Source organism: Parasteatoda tepidariorum, chromosome 5 (genome assembly GCF_982258835.1).
Source record: "Parasteatoda tepidariorum strain Cologne lab strain chromosome 5, Ptep-v5.0, whole genome shotgun sequence".
NCBI classification, from domain to species: domain Eukaryota; kingdom Metazoa; phylum Arthropoda; class Arachnida; order Araneae; family Theridiidae; genus Parasteatoda; species Parasteatoda tepidariorum.
The window spans coordinates 55,197,496-55,219,274 of NC_141759.1; the positions used below are offsets into that span (position 1 = coordinate 55,197,496).

General features: G+C 28.2%; 1 protein-coding gene and 1 long non-coding RNA gene across 6 annotated transcripts in view; both read right to left on the reverse strand.

The window, feature by feature from the left end:
- The window catches only part of LOC107439425 (thrombospondin type-1 domain-containing protein 7B), a 524,453-nt gene that overhangs the window by 492,776 nt on the left and 9,898 nt on the right, over positions 1-21,779 (reverse strand). The window lies entirely within an intron of this gene.
- LOC147809358 (uncharacterized) lies at positions 11,054-19,029 on the reverse strand. 4 transcript variants are annotated; one of them, XR_015433726.1, is made up of 5 exons: positions 18,728-19,029; positions 16,985-17,014; positions 15,605-15,638; positions 14,932-14,976; positions 11,054-11,223 (listed from the first exon to the last, which is right to left on the reverse strand). It is a non-coding gene; the product is annotated as an uncharacterized LOC147809358 (long non-coding RNA). The 4 variants fall into 4 exon arrangements; XR_015433727.1 differs by lacking the exon at positions 16,985-17,014; XR_015433728.1 differs by lacking the exon at positions 16,985-17,014 and having other exon boundaries at positions 18,317-19,029.

A 21,779-nucleotide genomic window follows, 5' to 3' on the forward strand; every position in this document is an offset into this window, starting at 1 on the left:
TCACAATTCGTAAAGTTGAAAGAAAAAAGTGCTTAGGGGTTTTGTTTGAGAATCAAATTATTATTTTTTTAAACAGAAAATATTTTTGATTAATCTTCACAACTATGGTTTGTTAAATCGAATAAAGTTGAAGAGGATTGTAATTTTTAATAATTACAATTGAGAAAAAAAGGATGGTCAAAGCTGCAAGAATATGGTAAAATTTATCGTGCTTCTGGCTCTATGGGAACTCTAAGAAGTTAGGTAATTTTAAATATATTGATTTTAACAGCAGAAAAATTTTTTTGAACAATGTTCGCAACTACGGTTTGCTAAATCGAATAAAGTTGAAAAGGATTGTAATTCTTAATAATTACATTGAGAAAAAAAGTATGGTCGAAACTACATGAGTAGGTTAAAATTTATCGTGCTTCTAGCTCTATGGGAACTCTAAGAAGCTAGGTAATTTTAAATGTATTGATTTTAACAACAGAATACATTTTTTGATCAATGTTCACAGCTACAGTTCGTTAAATTGAATAAAGACGAAAAGGATTGTAATTCCTAATAGTTACATTTAGAAAAAAGTATGGCCAAAACTACATGAGTATGGTAAAATTTAAAGTGTTCCTGGCTCTATGGTAACTCAAAAAAAGCTAGGTAATCTTTATTTTATTAATTTTTACCTTTGGTAATGATTCTGGTAAAATAACAAAAAAATATGATATTTATTAAGATTAAAATTTAAAATAGCATAAATATTTTAATGATAATTATAATTTACTAAAAGCTTATCTTGTTCAATGTGCCAATTTTACTGGTATTATGGATAAAGATTAACACTTTGTTTATTTTTGCTGACAGAAGGTAAGTGTATCAGCAATGGAAATGTAAGACACTAATTTTTCTTTCACAGAACTAAAAAAAAATGCAAAAAAAAAAAATAAAAAAAATTTATAAAATGGAAAAAAAAGAAACTTTGAGAAAGAAAAACACTATAAAAAACTCGGTTTTACCAATATTTGACGAAAAGTTTCTCTTCACACTCAATTTCGGTTAAATGAAAGATTACTTTAATTTGGTTACACCGAAAATTCATAAGTTTAAATTTCGAAATACGTCCATGGTGCTACCGGCTGCTCTCAAATTTGCCAGAAGCCCTAACACTTTGACGTTCACCGTTAAGTGAACTATATTTGTTTGCACACCATGTTTTAATTACAGTTCGGACCGGACTCATTGTATTGAGGCTGCTAATGCTCATTGTTCCAAATGTCAACTTATTTAGATAGGAAATTAAAGTTCATTTCCTTAATGTTGACTTTTTAAGTTTGTTAGGCGGTATAAAATGGTTGGCAGTATGTCATGAAATAACTTACTTACGTCAAATCCCTTCCGAATATTTTGGCGATAATTATACCTTGCCTTGCATTTGAGAGTTTTAAAAATATCTAATAATAGTGAAACCTTCCTCAGCTCTTAGGTGTCTTTAATATACTTGTTTTTGTCCAACCTTTTCCTGACAGTTGGAGCTAGTAAAAACACCAAATTGTACCAAAATTGAGCTTCAATAATAATACCAAAAAAATAATAGTATTTTTTTTGGTGCCACATATCTCAGAATTTTTAACAGCGAAGTGACTTGCTTGTTTTGTATATGTTCCATATATTAAAATAATCTCACATCCCTATATGGGGGTGTGAGATTATTTTGAAATTTTTGAAAATTCAGCGGTGTAATAATTTTTATGTATGATAAATATATCTGGCTATAAAACATTAAGGTTCAAAGCTAATCTGCACCTAATATGCTTCGAATACTGAAATAATGGTTTAACGTTGAACCATTTTTTAAGAAAATGAAGCAAATAAATTTATATGACGCACCTTACACTATTTCATTCTTTCTTCGCAATTAGGAATCTTTTTAGTTACATTAGCATGCTGCAGTATTTTTAACAGTATTCGCTGTTGGAAACTTTTTAGCATTTATTGCTATAAAAATTCTCGAATTTTCTGCAACTATGATAAGCTGCCAAGTTTGATCACATTATCGTCTCTCAATTTTGATATAACGATACGATAGTTTTAGTTAAGCATAAATTCATATTAATATAATTACCGTATTATTTTTATTATACAGAAATTTATATCAATATAAACCTTATTATTATGGTTCAAGGTATGAGCTTTATGCTTGTTTTACTGAGGTATGAACCAGTTTTACTGAGTGAAGTAAAGTACGAGTTGGACTTTTGTAAGTGAATCAAAATTGCAAAAAGTAATGTTTTCTTACAATTCTGCTTAGTATTTATTTTCTAATGGATCGGTTAGTTAACTTATGTAATAATTGTTACGTTATATCATTTACCGCAAATTTAAATCTCTTTACATTGTAGAAATTTGTTCATCTCAGAAAGGTAAGTTAAAGGTAAATAAGAATAGCTGCCAATGAATATTTCCGCATTCAAAGGAATAAATATTAACGTATCTGAAATACTTAAAAAAATTATTGAACATCGAAAATATGAAAATTTTAATGTTTCTGTATTCAATTATGGTGAGTAGGGGATTTCTGATCTAATTTAACTGAGTGCTTTGAACTCAGTCTATTTTACTTAAAATTATCTCCGTACATTTTTTATGTATATTTATCTTCGTATAGTGTTTTGAGTTTAAACACCCGAATCGGTAGTGGTCATACTGTGTTAAACTTAAATAGCAAAAAAACTTATCCAAGGTTAAAATCGAAAGGTAAAAATGGCAAATAAAAATTTAGAAATATATACAATTAAACTAATGAATCGAATTTATATGGTGAAGATAAAACACAAAGAAAATGTTTTATGACACTATTATTCACAAGCATGCTTTATTTTTGTTCCTATAATGATGATTAAAAATGAGTCTTAAAGTAATAAAAGATTTAGAGCAGTAGTTCCCAATTTTTTCAGTTATAGAATTCTAATTTATCTAGCTTCTTTTTGCGGAAACTCAGCATGGATATAATTCATAAATATAGTTTATATGTACATAGATGAATATACTAACAAATATTGATCGAAAACTTTTCACTGTTTTATGAATAACAGTCTTAAATTAAGTTATATATTTACAGTTGAGTTTACAGTTGACAGAGTTGGCAGTTAACAGTGGAGTTTACGGGTCTGGAGTTCTTCATTTAGTTTCTGCTTACGGATATTAAATGTTATAAAAACAAATGAGCTATGATTTTTAAAAATAACTATTATAAACTAACAAAATGGTTATCAGAAAAATGTATGTTTTTAGTATTAAATAAGATTAGTTCATTGTAAAATGAAAAGCTCGATGTGAAATACTGATAAAACTATTTGTAAATGTTTATCGGGTGGTAATTTATTTAATATATCGGGTAGTAATTTAAGTAATGAAAAAATATGTATGTATGTTCTTTAATTTTTATATTTATTTTTTTCCCTCGGCATTTCACTAAATTAACTTCATAAAAATAATCAAGATATTAAATAAGTTAAGCATTATTCTTTGCATTCAAATGGAATTACAGATTTTAAGAACCCAAAATTGATTAGAATCACACTAATCGAGAGCCGAAGCTCGCGGAAACCCTGTGACCTTCAATGGTACCTAGGGTTCTGTGCAACACCCATTGAGACCCGCTGGTTTAGAGAATCAAGAAAATTTGAAAATCGAATATTTTATTTAAGTAATTATCTTGGTTATTCTGCTTTTCAAGTAATAAAGTTCAAAATAAAAAAAATTTATTTATAATAGTTCGCCTTATATTTTGGTATTCAACAACATAGTTTTAATGTAGGGAATTTAATTAAAATGATAAGCATTTTTTAAAAATAAAATCAAGCATCTATACTGATAATTATTGACGATTATTTCAATGTAGTAATATAGTAATATTTATTATTTTTATAGTGCAGTCCTAATTTAATAAAATAAGGATCTTAATAAAATAAAAAAAAACTTTATTAAAAATAAACTTCTATAATGATGATTAGTAATGATTGCTTAAGTGCAAAGACATAACTAATATTTTGGGTTCTTATTGAAGGGACTTTAACTAAAAAATATCATTTTCAAAAAATAAACTTCTATGATTAATATTAAGGAAGATAGTAGAATTCGTAACAAGAAGTAATGTAATTAGCAATTTAAATAATTTAATTTTAAGTAACTTTCACAGTTATTCTGCTGCCCAAAATGGTTAAATGAAACTATATTGATTAGAAAATAGGACGTAGAATGCTCATAATTGTTATACTTAGGTTGTTTTAAACTACTCTCTATATTGTTAAACTATTATCTAAAACCTCCTAACTAATTTTAAACAAGGAAGGTAAATTTGAGAGATGTGCCTTAGAGCTAAAGTAATTACAAACTTGATTCATAACTAGGTTTTGTGTAAAATCAATTTAAATAAAATTTACATTATTTCAAAAAATAATACTTATAAGTATGGATTTTTAAGTAGCTAATTCAATTATTCAAATTCTTTCAAATTAATTAACCTTTAAGAATGAAGAAAACTTGATTAATTCAAAGCTCTATACCATAAAATTTTTTTTTTCATTATCTCAAGGCAAATTTATTTTAGAAGAAGCTAGATAAATTTGAGTATGCCTCCCTTAGAGATTTAATCAGTAAATACCATGACTAAGTTTCCTACAGAAGGACTTTAAAGCAAATTTACTATATTTCTTAAACACTATGCTCATAAATATGGAATTTTTCCTGTTTAAAAATTCTCTAAAGTAAAACTTTTAAAAAACTAATATTAAAATAAAAATAAAAATTCAACTAGTAAATCTCCAGGAGCAAAGAAAAAATCCTTTAATTCAAAATCGTTAATGAAGAGACCAACAACTCTTTCCATCAGACAGTAAATTTCATGAATAATGAATAACAATGAATAAAAAAAACAACAAAAATACGTCATAAGTGAGAGTAAGCAGCACCTTAAAAGAGCAAGGTCTTTAAAAAAAGAAATTAAGTGCGATTTTGGGAAGTTCTCCTTTTAAATCGCGTCTGCTACTATCCCTCTAGTGCAATTAAGTTTAATGGACGAAGCCGGATAACCAATCTTCAAAAGGTTTTCATTTAAACTAGGTGAGATATCTGAACCAAGTGCAAGTTTTATTTTAAAGAATCTTCAATATTAAATATCCTTTTGTGATGTAGAGAGATAAAATTGAAAAGGTGGGATATTCATTTTGTTCTTAAGATTTTTTTTTCCTATTTTTTTTTATACATGCTTTCCTTTCAGAACGTTTAAATTACTGCTCCCCTGGCTATGAATAGGGGAAGGGTTTTAAGCAATTACGGTGAATAAAGACCTTTATTTTAGTAGAATTTTAAGATAAGTAATTAGAAATTTAAATCTTCCTGTGTAGTTTAGTTCATACATTATATTACGAGATTCGAGGCACTAAAAAAAGCTTAATTCTTTTGAGACTTTTTTATTACTTTAAGCATTATAAATATAAATTTTTTATTTTAAATAGAAAAAAAATTGTTTGAATGAAAAACAAAACTTAGTTTTATGTTTCACAGTTTAGGTGTTTTCTTCAGACTCATTCATTTCATATTGTATTAAATAATGCATAATTATCACAAAAATTATTAAAAAAATGCGCGACACAGGCGATTGGAAAATTTCTGTCTTAAATATTTTACTTTAATTCTTTCCAAAAAAAAAGATGTTTTGCAGATTTTGGCAAAATTTAGAAAAAAGAAATCGATTTTTTTAATACTAGTAACCGAAAATTGCTGAAAAAATTAAAAAAAATATTGATAATAATTAATAATAGCGATTTCCGTTACATCAAAACTCAAACACATCAAATTGAATCATTTAAAAAATAAACAAAATCTTTTTAAATTTTTTTTTATGCTTTCTAAATGATAAAGCAAAGATCTTTCTTATAAAATCAATGAGAAAAGTCTTTTAGAAATATAAATTCATTAATTTAAGACTTTAGAAAATCTTATTCTCCCTTTTCAAGAGATATCAGAGTTAAAAAAAAGTCCACAGCACTACTTCATACTGACACAAAATTTCGGATCATATTACGTATTAAGTTACCGGCAATTTAGGTTCATCATCCGAGAAATCCATTTTTACCCTAAAATATAATACCATAATTGTTGCAGCATTTATTTAATTGGAGTGATTCAGTGATTCTACAGTATTAGTGAAAAAAATACTGTACACTGTTTGAAATTTCTCGGAAAAAATGGTTAAATAACAATTTATGTAATTGTTATTTTACCATATTCACGTAAAACTGTCAAATAACCATAAATAAGATGTTAATCAAACTGTTATTTACTGTTACCACATTATATTTTCCATTGCTTTCAACACATGAAGAGTATCCAGTGTCCTACACTTCTCAATTTGTGTCATGCACTCTCCAATGCCCAATACCTAATGAAAAGCGTAATCATAAGGATCATATAGATCGAACACAAGGATCAGACAACAAATGGGTTAGAGGATTGTAAAAAAGTAGTAGATTAGCATTTACCATTAAGAAAGAAGGAAGGGTAAAGTTCAATCACTGAGATAAGTTCTTCAGTTCTTTTGAAGCAGTTTTTCTCACGCGAAAAACATGTATTGGCAAGTAGGATTTCAGGCTAAGAGTTGAGTTTTTTATTTTTTCTTAGCCATATATATTGGCATTTTTTTTTTGTTGTTCTTATTAATTGAATAAAAACATACCTTTATTTTGGCATTTTTTTAACTTAGATGTTCGAGGAGACATAATTTTTTTTTAAAAATTTCATCAGATTTTGATCTTTGATTTTAATTAATTAGAACTAGAGTATTTTTGTAATGACTCATTTCTTTCTTTTTCGGCACTTATACACTTTTTGAATTAAATTCTTCCGTTAATAAAATATGTTTTTTGTTTAAAACTTCATTGTAGTGCCCGGTTGACCCAGGTTTGGGTTTGGACTATCAAGGTCCAACTCCGTAATCTCGTAATTTTGAGCCCCAACGAGAAAACAAGGGAACTCTTGGACCAAGCATCGGGACAAACACTAGTCTTCGTGGAAGACTTTTTAAAGGAAATATATATCAATCGATTTTGCATTGAGAAGAAAACCACGAAAATGTCCTCCAGTGAACCCGATTGCAAGGAGATAGTAATCGATGACTCGTCTACATTGAAGATATTTTTACTTCAGCGTTGTGGTCGCTGCGAGCTGGGTGGAGAATTCGTATTGACCAAACATTACTGGTATTTGAACTCGGTCGGCTCCTTCAGAAGCGAGAGCTATATCCCCTGAGCCACCACAGCTCAATATTATTGTATTCGAACTCTGTTGGCGCCATCAGAGGCGAGAGCTATATCCCCTGAGCCACCAAAGCTCAATATAATTGTATTCGAACTCGGTCGGCTCCTTCAGAAGCGAGAGCTATATCCCCTGAGCCACCACAGCTCAATATAATTGTATTCGAACTCTGTCGGCTCCTTCAGAAGCGAGAGCTCTATCCCCTGAGCCACCACAACTCAATATAATTTGTTGTGTAAAGATCAGTAAATGAAAAATTCAATTGTTATTCTTAACATTAAAGAACTGAAATTTAAAAAAAAAAATCATTAATAAAACGCTGCCCAAAAGAACATAAAATGACTAAATCATTAAAGTAAAGAAATCTTAAATTTGTCGCTGGACAGACAAAACGCCTTCCCTTGATAAGCGAAAGTCTGAAAAAAGAAGATCTCCTGAAACTTCATCCAAGAATGGAATGAAAGCAGCAGAGAATCTTCAAGAGCCTGATAGTAAAAGAAAAAAAGAAAAGAAAAAAAGGTAAATAGAAGAAAATAAGAGATGTTTTTCTAGACCATTGAAAGTCAGGGGCAAACAGGGTTACTAGATAAAGAACACCAAATTAGACAATTCTATTCCGACTTAGAGAACATTCTTTCAGAAAAGAATAATCTCCCTGCGTCTTAATTTTCCTTTTCAGAACTTAAGATTAAGGAAACTTATTTGTCATAAAATCACAATGCGTGTTAACATGTAAAAACAATTTCCATTCATTTCGTTTATTGAGCATTTTACACACGCGCGCATGATAAAATATTCGCAAGTGAATATATTGAAATAGTCATGCAGAAATAAGATCCTTATAAATAACTTTATATCTTTCTTGTTCACAAATATTAGCTACAATTTCTAATAGACTTAATTCTAAAACAAATAGCTATTTCCTTCTAATATAAATATTTTGCTAATATCCAACAGATTTGATTCGTAATACGTAACACAAGGACAAAATGTAAAGAAGCAAGGCGTTTTTAAATTATTGTTGATTTATGAAAATGCTAAAAGAATATTAATTTTCGTTGCAATATTTGCTATCACACGTTAACGTAATAAAGATAAATTCGTAGGGTAAGAAAATTTACTAAAAACAAAGTATTTTTTAATGCTAACTAAAAATATATTATTTGTTGAAACAAGTCATTATTTTTTGTAATAATAGATACGAAATAGATAGGAATACATTAAAAAAAAGGAAAAAATAATAAAAAAAATACAGTAATTTCTTAAGTTATGCTGATGTTATATTAAGTTATGCTATAAAAATGCTGATCAATTCTTATTGCAACAAGTTATTATTTGCAAACCCACACTGTTTTAAAATGACAACCTTAAATCATGTTCTTAATAATTAGCCGTACTGTATTGAATACTGAATACCGTATTGAATACTGACATTGAAAACATTGAGTTTGCTTCAATCAAAAAAAAATTATCGTTTAAATTTATTCTATAACTGTCGTTGAACAGCTGACCCAATTTTTCGAGTTTACAACTACTAATATTCAACTCCGTAGCCTTGTAATTTTGAACGCAATCCAGAAGACAAGGGAACTCTGGATCAAGTAATGGGAGAAATTTGCCTTTGGGGAGGACTTTTTTATGGAACTAACCAGTGTTTGCGTTACATAGAGAGCAAAACCACGAAAACATCCCATGGTTAGCCTAACGACAAGGGGACTCTAACCCATGATCTGTCTACCACTGAGGATATTTTGCGTCAGCACTGTGGTCGGTGGAAGCCGGATGCGGAATTCGTATCCATCAGCCATAGCTGGTTCACCTTCTTCCGTTCACTTAACTCGGCTCACTGAACCCGGTTCACCTTATTGAAAGGCAAACGCTCCATCCCCTGAGCTCATCGTTTAAATGTAGTGATTAAAGTGATATTCTGGGAAGGGATAACCTGGTTGGTGGGGCGTTGGACTCGCGTTCCTGAGAACGGAAGTTGAAATTCAGCCGGTCGAATATCCTATGTGCAGTAAATGGTGATTGGTGGGCGTTAAATCTGTCAGGTCACAATGTCCACCATGTTCCCATAATAATAAAAAAAATATTCCTCTGGAGGTACTGGATTGGAGATTGACCGTTCTCTGGTTCAGGTCAAAATTACTATCTGTGGATGAATGAGCGGATATATGAATTGGTCTGCCCTGCAAAACGGGTGTGGCAGAAGTCAAATTCTTGGCCATAGATGGCGCCACTGGAAAACAAGAACAATCGCATCCCCACTGCCTTAATGGACTACGACAAGAACAACAAAGTGATATTCTAAAGGCATTCAAATTTTAAGAATTAAGAATATATTATACAAAACTCTACCTACAGTAACAATAGCAAACACCCTTTTAAAATATTAAAAATGGAATTTCCTTTCCTTCTCTATTTCGAAATTGTTTCAATAATGTTTACTGTCAAACTACCGTCGTTTCGCTCTTTTTCGTAAATTGAGTCTCTTAACAAGCTATAAATATTAATGAGATATTATAGCATAATTCAAAGTTTGATTAAAAGCAACATTACCTTATCAATACTTTAATAGCATATAGTTATTTAGATTCACAATGCTTATATGAGCATTAGATTATATGATATAATAGCTTTAATAACGCCTTTACCCTTCAAGATTCCTTTAAAGAGGAATGGTAATAATACACCGTCATCGTGGTAGTTCGAGTATTTCTTGAAGCTATTAGAAACTAGCAAAAGCCATGCATGCCCAGCAAAAACAAATCTGTAGGTCCAGCTCCACAAAACTGCTGTTTGCCACCAGCTAAAGCGACGGGTCTGTGCCGGCAAAAGTCACTTTCAACTGTACTAAAGTGAATGGCTGGCCTTCTGTCGAGCCAACAATACCGGCCTATCGATGGCCGGTAGTACCTAACCCAGCAGTTACTGTCTAAAACGCGCTGGGTGAGTGATTGCCCGACATTTTCCAGTAGAGGGTAATCAATGAATCAATAATTGAGGGCCAGCAATTTATATACACCCAGCAGCATCCCTTTAGTTTATAGAGGTTTATGAGAGGTCATTGACCTAGTTACAGGAGTAATTAAAACCCACAAACCTAATTTTTATTTAATTCAATTAGCTAAATAAATATCTAGCTATCTAATACATTTCTGAATAAATTATTAATATATGAACTAAGAAAATATTTCTAGGTTAATTTTTTCATTTAAATTGTTTTATGCAAAGAATATTTTTTACACAGTTCAACCCCTTAGTCCTAAAGATTTGCTGTGCACAATCTATGCTTCCACTTATCAATACATTTTTAAACTAGGTAAACATATGTAATAATCTTTTCTTTACAGTGATATTCTACTTAAAAGCAGAATAATAAAACTGCTGTCCAGAATTATGAAAATTCTGTATCTCACAAGTAATTTTTCAAGTTTTAACTTGAAGTCAATATATATGTCTATAATAGCTTGTAGTCAGTATATATATGTTTTAAAATAAAAGCTGTGTTCTTAAGGAATCTAGTGATACTATTGTACCCTATACAAAAATAAATACAACCTACAGCCGATAATATTAAGAGGCTGTCCAGAGATGATCATTTAGTGCGATACTGATCATGAATTCATGTTTTACTGATTATATTTAGTCTTGCAGCAAATTTAACAAAAAATAGGTGTATTGGACAAAAATGTACTAATGTAGCCAGTCATGTAATGAATTGAATGTACCCTGAAATTAGTTAAATGAATAATCAACATTGTCTCTTGCAAACATTTTATTATACAAAGACATATAAATACAAAGACATAATCTTAATCAATACAAATATTACACAAATTTCAATTTAATTTTAAAAATAATAAAAACAACAGAGAAATCATATCTTTGTCTACATAGAATCACTTGGAATAGCACAGAAGAGTTCTCCTGAAAGAGAGGATAATAAAATAAAAATTATGCAAATCGTATATTTTAAAAACATAAGTATTTTTGTGAAAATGAGCTTTTAAAACTAAAATTTCTATCGAAAAGTTTTTGCTTTTATCATTTCATTGATAAATTTTGACTCATCAAATTAGTCTTCAAATTAGTAACACCATGCAAAACATACACCTGTCTTATAATTTAGAAAGATTTTGAACATAAAATTCCTTTCTGAATGAAATTATTGAATATTGACCCACGAACCCATTAAGATTGACAACTAGTACATGAAAATCTAACTGTTAAATGAAAAGTTATTCAGGGTGTTTAATTTTGTGCTCACCTTTTCTCAGAAAATATTTAATTTTAAAAAACATGCAGTTTTTTCTTCATTAATTTTATGGTGCTCAATTTTATTGCATTTAATATTTAAAACAATTATGATATTCTAGTGTAAATTATTGTTTCAAGGAAAGGTATAGAAGAAAAATTACTTTTAAATATATATTACTTACATGCACGAATGTATCAATAGTATTTCTTTTTCGCTTTACTTTTATGATTAAATTTTTAATTGTATACCCTTGACAAAAAAAATTTCAAAATTTACAACATTTTTCATATTAAAATAGGCATCAAAACAATAATATGTATTGAATTGAAACCAGAATTGAAACCATATGAAAAAAGGTTGCTCAAAATTTGCTAGTTAAAAAGGCAGATAATTTTACAATTCTGTAATAACTTTATAAATCAATAAATTCTTAAATTACTTTAATGGTGATGCTTTGTGAAATTAATGTTTTCCTCATATAAAAAACACAAGAACTAGATAAGAATAACGACAGATTTGACCAATGTCACGATTTCCGTAATGTCTTTATATAACTGGTATAGATGTAAGACAAAAAATGAAAAGTTTACATAAATATTAATAACATTGTTTACATCTCTGATGAAATTTCTTTTCTTCAAATTTTTTTATTAATTTAGTTCCTTCTTTTAACAAAAAATATTTGTTAAATACTCCATTACTATGCCTAGGAATAAAAAAGGGAAAGGTGCTTCCTAAAAAAAAAGGGTACACCGAGTTTTTAAAGGGCTTTTAATTAACACCGTAAATAGTTAACAAAATGTGTACTATTATGTAACAGCTGAATTCGATTCTTAACAACTGTAAAATTACCATCCTATACCTACTATTTTACATGTATATTTCAAAAAGTAGTTCTCACCCATTATCAAAATGAGAAAAATTTGCAGCTTACAAAGAAAAAAAACATGCTAATAGAAAATCATTGTGCAATAGAAAAAAATATTGTTAAACTTGAAGGCTTTTTCCATAATTTAAACTATTAACTAATAAACGATTAATTAAAAATAAATATTGAAAGGTACATATTTTTAAAAAAAAATATTCATTTCAAATTTTTTTAAAAAATCTTTTAATAAACTTATTGATACTAAAAAAATCTTTTAAAAATTTAACCAGTTGAGAATTAACAAAGTAAATATTTGTAATGGTATCTGAATCAAACTTATTAACACGAATAATTTTAAAAGTGTGTAATCATCATTTACACATTAAATTTTTTAAAAGGAATATTATCAGACAGTGTCGTCAAAGGGCAGTGAGGACGGTTGGCCCTTCTCGAGGAGGTACACTGCATTTTTATTTGATACAGAAAAATTAGTTGTCATTTTCTGTAGATTAGAATAGCAGGAGTTGCACATTAACCACTTTCAACATATACTTTTCGAATTCTAGCAAATAAACTCTGTAATAGGATACACACATTATGGGCCACAAATAAAAAGAAACAAAACTTATTTAAATCTAATGAATAATTCAGAGAAAAATTAGACTGAAAACATTTAAACCTGTTTGATTGCCCAAGGACAGGAGCGTTACAATGGGCGTTTCCTTATTATAGACTTTTTTCCCTTTTTTTTTTTTTTAAATTGCAGGCATTGGGGGGTTGTCCCATTGGCCACAGGAATGCCAGAACTACTACTTTCTTCTCGTTACCCAGTGGGCACCTGTGGTGAAGCAGGGTCGCCCACGTCACACAACCACAACCCGTTTATAGGGCGGAAAGTTAAAAAAGAATCTTTAAAAACTTCAACATTTCAATATGCAATTAAACTGGTTCTGATGTTTTTCATCTCGTTTAACTCATAAAATCGTAAGATTTCTATAATCTTTTTGCTTCTGTCGCACTTAAATGTTAGTTTAGAGATTCCTAATGTGTTTACATTTTAAACTTCTGTTTCAAGAAAACTTTTTTGTTTTTAAAAAGGTAGGTGTATATATTTTTGCCAAATAAAAATATTTTGTACTATTGAAGAATAGATAAATAAGTGAAATGTAGGTGTTATTAACATTATTTCTTAGTTACCATAAATTAAATTTACTTACACATTTTATTAAGAATTTTTTAACTTTTACGGGGCATTTTATTTGCTTGGACTAAAAAATTGTTCTTATCGCAAAAATTTTTTCTACCAAATAATGTCTTAGAAGGCATTCAATATTGTACAGGTTAGTTTCAAGATGCTTCAAATCAGTACTTTGTCGTTACTTTTTTTTCTTCTCTTTAACCTACACGTTTTTAAGCTATGTTAACAAGGTAGGTTTTTAAATATGATTGTGTTTTCACAATCAAAATCTTACTGTACTTAATAAAATTTTTAAAAAAATATTTTATATACATCAATAAAATTTATAAATATAACACTTTTTTTCATTGAATAGGGAAGTGAACGATTAAAATGAAAATTAATAACCATTATTAAAATATAAAACTACATACAGTGACCAATCACTTCTGCGCCACCTCTTTTATGTGCCTTTTGCATATATACAAAGGTTTTCAAAGGCCCTTGATCATTATATAGGAAAATAATAATAATTATAATTCTTTATGCATCATTCAGAAAATAAATATTTCAATTCAGCACACAATTTTTTTTTAAAAGTCTAAAATTTTGATTTTATTTTTTGTTTAAATAGAAAAAAATAATCCCATTTTTTAGAAAAAGTTTTCAGTTTAAAGCAAATAAACAATCTTCGTTACAGATAAAAGGAAATAAGTTACTGGATCTAGTAATACAGTTCATTTTTCTTCCCTATGGGATTTTTTTCACCTTTATTGTTTCTAGGAAGACATTTTTTTTATATGAATTTGAATAAGGTGTCTTATCTATCACACCACCCACATTGAAACCACCATATATACCACCCATATGCTTTCAAAATTTATCTAGCAGTGTCTTTCCCACCACCAATTAAAACGTTAGTTTTTGGTCAAGGAATGTAAAGCTATAGCGATTACTATTACTCAGTTTACGCGAAAACAGAGATGACAAAAACATTACTCGAAATCATTAAAAACAATTAGAAGGTTTAGCCGCTATTCACGACTATTTGTAGTTTTATTCAGCTATTGAAACTTTTCTATCTAGCTTTTCTTATTTTTATGAACTTACTGTTTTTAAAATCTTATGGACTTTTTCTCTTGGTCCCAAAGACTGAAGCATAATGAGAATTCACTGTATTTTATAAATGAATTCGCTTAATACATTAAAATGTCCCTAATCCTTCTTTAAAATCATAATTCAAATAATAATAATTAAAACAATACTTCTCAAAATAATAAATTATTTATGCACATCAAAGATTCTGCAGATGATAAAAGTAATAAAACTTACAGAAATTCATGGTGGACTGGCACAGGTTTACCAACATTTGAAGAGCTAAAAGGGAAAAAAAAGGGTCTTATTTTTATGTAAATATTAACTTGAGATATACAGTAAAAAATTTTTTCAGTAAACTTTTAGCAGAAATTTAAAAAACATTATACAACGGACACCCAGAAAGATTAAGTAAAAATTAGAATAATATTTTTTAGAAATTTGAATGAGAAAAATAACTTGCAGGCTACGAAATTTTATTAACAGAATCGTCATCAATAAAACAACAAAATTTTCTAAGTTCGCCTCTAGGATCACAAAATATAAGGTCAGCGTTTAAAATCTTCCAAAGAGTTAATTGAAATTTATTTTTTTATTTCCACTTAAAGATTCACCACAAAAAATTATTGTAAATTTAGCTTTCGCTGAATCTGAAGCTTTTCTTATGTGCATGAACTTACTGTTTTTAAAATCTTATACACTTTTTCTCTTGGTCCCAAAAACTGATGCATAAGGGAGAATTCACTGCACTTTATAAATAAATTTGCTTTATACATTAAAATGTCCCTAATTCTTCTTTAAAATCATAATTCAAGTAATAATAATTAAAATACTACTTCTCAAAGTACCTAATATTAAATTAATTATGTACATCCAAGATTCTGCATATGATAAAAGTTAAAAAACTTACTGAAATTCATGGTGGACTGGCACAGGTTGAAAAGCTAAAAGGAAAAAAAAAGGTCATATTTTTATGTAAATATTACCTTGTATACAGTAAAAATATTTTACGGTAAACTCTTAGCAGAAATTTAAAAAGTATTACCCAATGGACACCCAGAAAGATTAAATAAAAATTAAAATATTTTTTAGAAATTAGAATGAGAAAAATAACTTGTAGGCCAGGAAATTTAGAATGAGAAAAATAACTTTTCGACCAGGAAATTTTATTAACAGAATTGTCAACAATAAAAAAAAAAAACACAAAATATAAGGTTAGCATTGAAAATCTTCCTAAGAGTTAATTGAAATTTATTTTTTTATTCCCACTAATAGATTCTCGGCAAAAAATTATTGTAAATTTAGCTTTTGCTGAATCTGAAGCTTTTCTTATTTGCATGAACTTACTGTTTTTTAAATCTTATACGCTTTTTCTCTTGGTCCCAAAGACTGGTGCATAAGTGAGAATTCACTGTACTTTATAAATGAATTCGCTTAATACATTAAAATGTCCTTAATCCTTCTTTAAAATCATAATTCAAATAATAATAATTAAAATATTACTTCTCAAAATAGTATTAAATTATTTATGCACATCAAAGATTCTGCAGATGATGAAAAAAAAAATAAGTTAATTGATAAATCATTTTAACTATTAATAAATTTAAAAATTTGTTAATAGTTGCTTTTCTCAATTTAATTTATGTAAAATAGAACAGTTTCACATAAAAGTCATTTTTGAAATTTAATTTATTTTGAAAAAAACTTTTCAAATTGATTATAATCAAATTTTTGTCGTTTCCATATGGTTCGCCCCCTAGTACAATAATTTAAAATATGTGCGTTTAAACCCTCACTTTTCTGTGGTCAGACTGACAGGCAAACAACAACTATTTTGCTCAAGCCAAAACAGATTATGAAAATAAAATAAGAAAATTATCAATAAAAAAAGCGGCTAGATTTTTTCGTTAAGCCGTGTTTCAAACTACTCGTAAATTTACGTTTAAATTAGTGTTCAATGGAATCTAATATTAAAGCATATTGTGTCTAATAAACTATTATTAATAATTATATTAGTCTAGCACTTCCATACAAAGCTCAATATAAGGATTTGATATTTAGTTTAAGAAAAAAAAAAATTCATTTAAGTGATAAGATGTAAGTTGTCAATGGAATAAGAGTTGAATTTGGAGCACTTCAGCTACTTGGAAAGTGAAGTTGATGAGAACAGAGGCGCAGTACTTCACCCAGTTGGAAAATAGTAGAAATTTCAATTGCAAGTTACCATTGTTACAAACATGAAAGCGAGATAATTCAATAAATAATAAATACATTAAGTAATAAAACTTACAGAAATTCATGGAGGACTGGCACAGGTTTTCTAACATTTAAAGAGGTAAAAGAAAAAAAAAGGTCTTACTTTCATGTGAATATTAACTTGAGATATACAGTAAAAAAAATTTCGCTTAACTTTCAGCAAAAATTTAAAAAGCATTACACAACGGGCACTCAAAACGTTTGAATGAAAATTAGAATAATATTTTTCAGAAATTAGAATGAGAAAAATAACTTGTAGGTCAGGAAATTTTCTTAACAGAATTGTCAACAATAAAACAACAAAATTTTCTAAGTTCGGCTCTAGGATCACAAAATATAAGGTTAGCATTGAAAATCTTTCAAGGAGTTAATTGAAAAACTTTTATTTCCACTGAAAGATTCTCTGCAAAAAATTATTATAAATTTAGCTTTCAGTGATTTGGAAGCAGTTATAACTTGTTTTCTCAATAGAATACAAGTTAAATTTGAAGCACCTCGGCTACTTCGAAAGTGGTCAAACATCCTTTTAAGAAGTTGTACTTGTAAATAAAATGGTATTATATTCTGTCTATAGCGGTCAGGAAATGATTGTAATTTAAATTGTCAACAAGTACAGAGCTCCTGTAGATTTTAGTACTCTAACTAGTCGAAAAGTAGAAATTTTGATCGCATGTTACCAATACGAGTGCGAGTTCATTAAATTAATAATAAACACAGCAAGAAATAAGAAAACCTATAGAAATTCATGGAGAGCGCTAACAGGTTTTCTAACATTTTTAAAACTAATAGAAAAAGAGTTGTTTGTTATTTGTATTGAGTATGAATTTTGTTTTCATATTGTATTGAACTTTTATATATTTTTGTAATCCCTATAAAAATCGGGCATTATTTTATATGAATATTAACTTGAAATTCACAATAAAAACATTATTCACTTAACTCTTAACAAAAATTATGAAGTAACTTAACATTGATTTCAAAATATAAAAGAATTCTGTAATATTTTTTTTTTTGTATAAGTGGGGTTAGCCAATATACAATTAAGTATGAGCAACTGCGTGCTAAAAAACTTTCCATAATCTATATTTTTTTTAGGTTGTTTAAGAATTCACAGCACGATTCTTCGCAATTATTTATATTAACATGTACAAATAAATTTTTCATCTTAATTTAAACTATTTAGTATAAATTATTAAACCTTTACCTATTTTTACACTTGAATTTAGCTCAAAAATTTCATTAAAATGAAATACATATAACAGAAACAATTTTTAATATTACTAACAGCAATTAGTTAACTAAAATCTAAATATTATTTAACATAAAGAAATAAGTTTTAATGAAAATTCTTGATTATTATACAAACCTATTTTCATAATATACTTAGATAAACCTGATTTATATCATATGCTACAACATATTATGAATTGCACTTAAAGAGTCATCATACAACAGAATTTATATTTGTTTTTGGCGTGCTACTGCTCGATTGTCGCTAAAAATTTGGCGGCGATCTTGGTGTTGATAAAACATTTGTCTGTACATTTTCATTGAATTGAATTTAATATTTTTTATTATTCTATCTTAGAAAGGTGTTAATTATGATGTATTAATTGAATAAAGATGATTGCCAATCTAAAACATAGCGCCAAAACAGCACTTCAAACGCGGTTCTTTGTAAACCGAAATCTGCACGTCGTAAACATATTTGAACAATAGTAAATCAAAAATGATTAAAATAATAACTTCAATGTAATAGAAAAAAATAAAACCTTACCTTTTTTGAAAATTATAAGAATCCAACGTGCTTCTTTTTCTAAACAATAAATTCACAGTTACAGTTACTCGTTCGACCGCTTCACTGGCGGCAGCAGACAACTTTAACTTGGTGGCCCATTGGGTAGATACAGACTGACGGGATGCGGCTGTTTGTAATGTACAGGCCCAACACTTCCTACAATGTTGGCAAAAGTTCATAGGGTGGCCCAGCAATCAACCCAGCTGACAGTAATTTGCACCTTCACTTTTCAATCAGTACCGTCAGTAATTTCGAAGATGGCCAGAACTTATGTTTTTGCTGGGTGGTCACGAGATTATGCCATTACAAGAACTTTCTACAGAGATTAAATTAGATAGAATATCTTATGCAAGTTTTAAACTCATCTATAATTAAAAATTTTTGCAAGTGTTTGTCATATTTTAAAGCTTATTAAAATCAAAAATTATTATAATTCATTATAAATATTAAATTTTATAAATTAATTATACTTTTTAAAAGTACTTTTATATTTCAATTCATGTTTTTTAAGTTTAAGACTTTATTATTTCTTACAAATGAATTGAATTTAAATACTAATTGATAATGATTTTAAGTAATTTATTGATTGAGAATAATATTTTTAAATAATAAATGTATAAAGCACACTGTTTTAAAAAAAATTTGAAAAGCTCACATTAAATATTTTTTTAACTATTGAATAAAATCAGCGTTTAATTTAATAATTAAAATAATATTTATTTAGTTATTTATTTATTTTCTAAAATTACTGAATGGGCGAATAAGATTGGTTAAGAATTATTACATACAAACGAAAAAAATTTAAATGGTTATATATTCATTAACTATTTTGAATGCACAACTTATTAACAAAATACTACGATAAAAATAATGTTATTCAGTCGAAAATATAAATTTTAAATGATGACTGCAAATTCTTAATTTGTAGAACAGGTAAATGTCAAAACATAATATTGCAGTATAGAACATACTATTATAGTATTCATATGATAAATAAAATATATTTTGTTTAGAAATCTTTTGTCTAGATCCCTTCCATCCATAGAAAAAAAAACTGTTAATTACGTACACTGTAAAATATTCTGAATCAAATTACGGTAAAAAGTACTGACACTCAGATTGCTGGTATTTTTTTTTTACCGTAAATCCATTTTTGCTGGAATATGTTAATTAACGAAAAATCTGATCTACCGTAATCTTTACAGTAATAATTACCGTAATTACCGGGATAATATTTGACGGTAAAATGGATTTTATGATAAATATGGACTTAACAGATGATGCATCCAAAGTGCCGATATTTTATAGCGAAATTTGACCCCGAATTTTTTATAGTGTAATTGACAATGAATATTAACACTCCAAGTGTTGAGCCCCTGTGTAAAGTTGTATGGAAATTTACTTGGAAGAAGCCGGAACCCGGGAGTAACGCTCAGATGGTTAAGGTGTACAATTATTTAAACCATAACTTAATAATATAGTTTGTATTTTCTTCTAAAGATCTTGTTTAAGTAGACTATAATCTAAATGCAATTTACAGTTATTTCATCGATAAAAAGTCTTCCTCCTCCACATATTGTTATTTAAGCTTATGGAAAAAAACGTGAAAAAAAAGTCACTCTCATGTGTTTCACATAAAATTTCGCAGAACCTAATATCTATCAGTATTAATGAGATACTGAGATTTAATTTGTTTTATAATTAATAAAATAAAACCGTCATCTGACCGGAAGCAGGTGTAAATGATTAATTCTAACATGCGAAACTGGTATTCGAACCAATACTATTGGTAATTTCTCCGTTCATATGGTAACGGTTTACCGGAAATTCTGGTTTTAAAAATTAGAGATTTTTTTTACCAAAAAATACAAAACTGAAAAGTAAATTTATACGAATAAAGGTTTTTATTCCATGCTCTAAGGTATCATGATAACGTTTTCAAATTTTATCACATACTATTAGATTGTTCTAGTTGATTTACCAAAATCATTACCAAAGCTCTTCGAAAATGAACGAAATTTGTATTCCTAGATAGCCAGAATTTTGCAACATTCTTGAAGACAATATATATATTTTTTTACTCAGAGAGAGAATCGTTTCAGTCAACAAAATATCATATAACTGACTGTAAGTGTCAGTCATTCTGCCCAAGAGATTTATTTATTTATTTATTTTTAAATATCACCAAACTGTTTGGATGCATAAGAAATGAGCTGAAATGTGTAACTATGAATAAAAGATTTTACACATAAAATTGTAACAGAATGATAGATTGTGAGATAAGTTAGTAATTTAAAAAAAATATATGTATAAATATTTATAATTTTTTCTCCCAGGAGTAAATTATAACGGAATTTCCGTTTGAAAGGGAACTTTATCTAAAGTTTATTCCTCTTTTAAAATGAGGAGAAAATAGCAAAAAATTCTACTAACTCACCTGAGTTATTTTTCAAACATATAAAACCGAGTTTCTCGTTAACAGAGTTATGGAAATTACTAGTTTTACAGCACATTTCTCTAAAAGGGCTTTCTTTTAAATGTCTCAATGTATTTTCATTTATTTCATGAATAAATAATCACCTATTTAGTGCAATAGTTAGAGTCTTCTCCTACAGCGTCTTTGGCCGAGGTTCTATTCCCCATACTAAAAACTGGGTGCCTGATTTCGAGTTCCATTTCAATATTAAGTTTTTGGTGGTTTTAGAGCCAGAAATGGTATATTGTTTAAAAGACGGAAAGTAATTTACAGACTTCTATTTAATTAATTTCTGTAAAATTACTTTTCTCAGATAAGCGTGCATTTTTAGAAAATTTTCTCGCTCTTAATTCTTTGTAATTTCGCATGAGACATCTGATAAATGATTCTCAGTAGATTGTTATGTATTTTTATTGAATTTTCTTTTTATAGTGCACAGATTTAACTTCTACAGTTTATAATATATACTTAACAACTTATTACAAATAAAAGTAAAAAATAATTATATTACTAAATAAAATTACGTTTCCTTTCTTTCCCTAAAAATATTTAGAA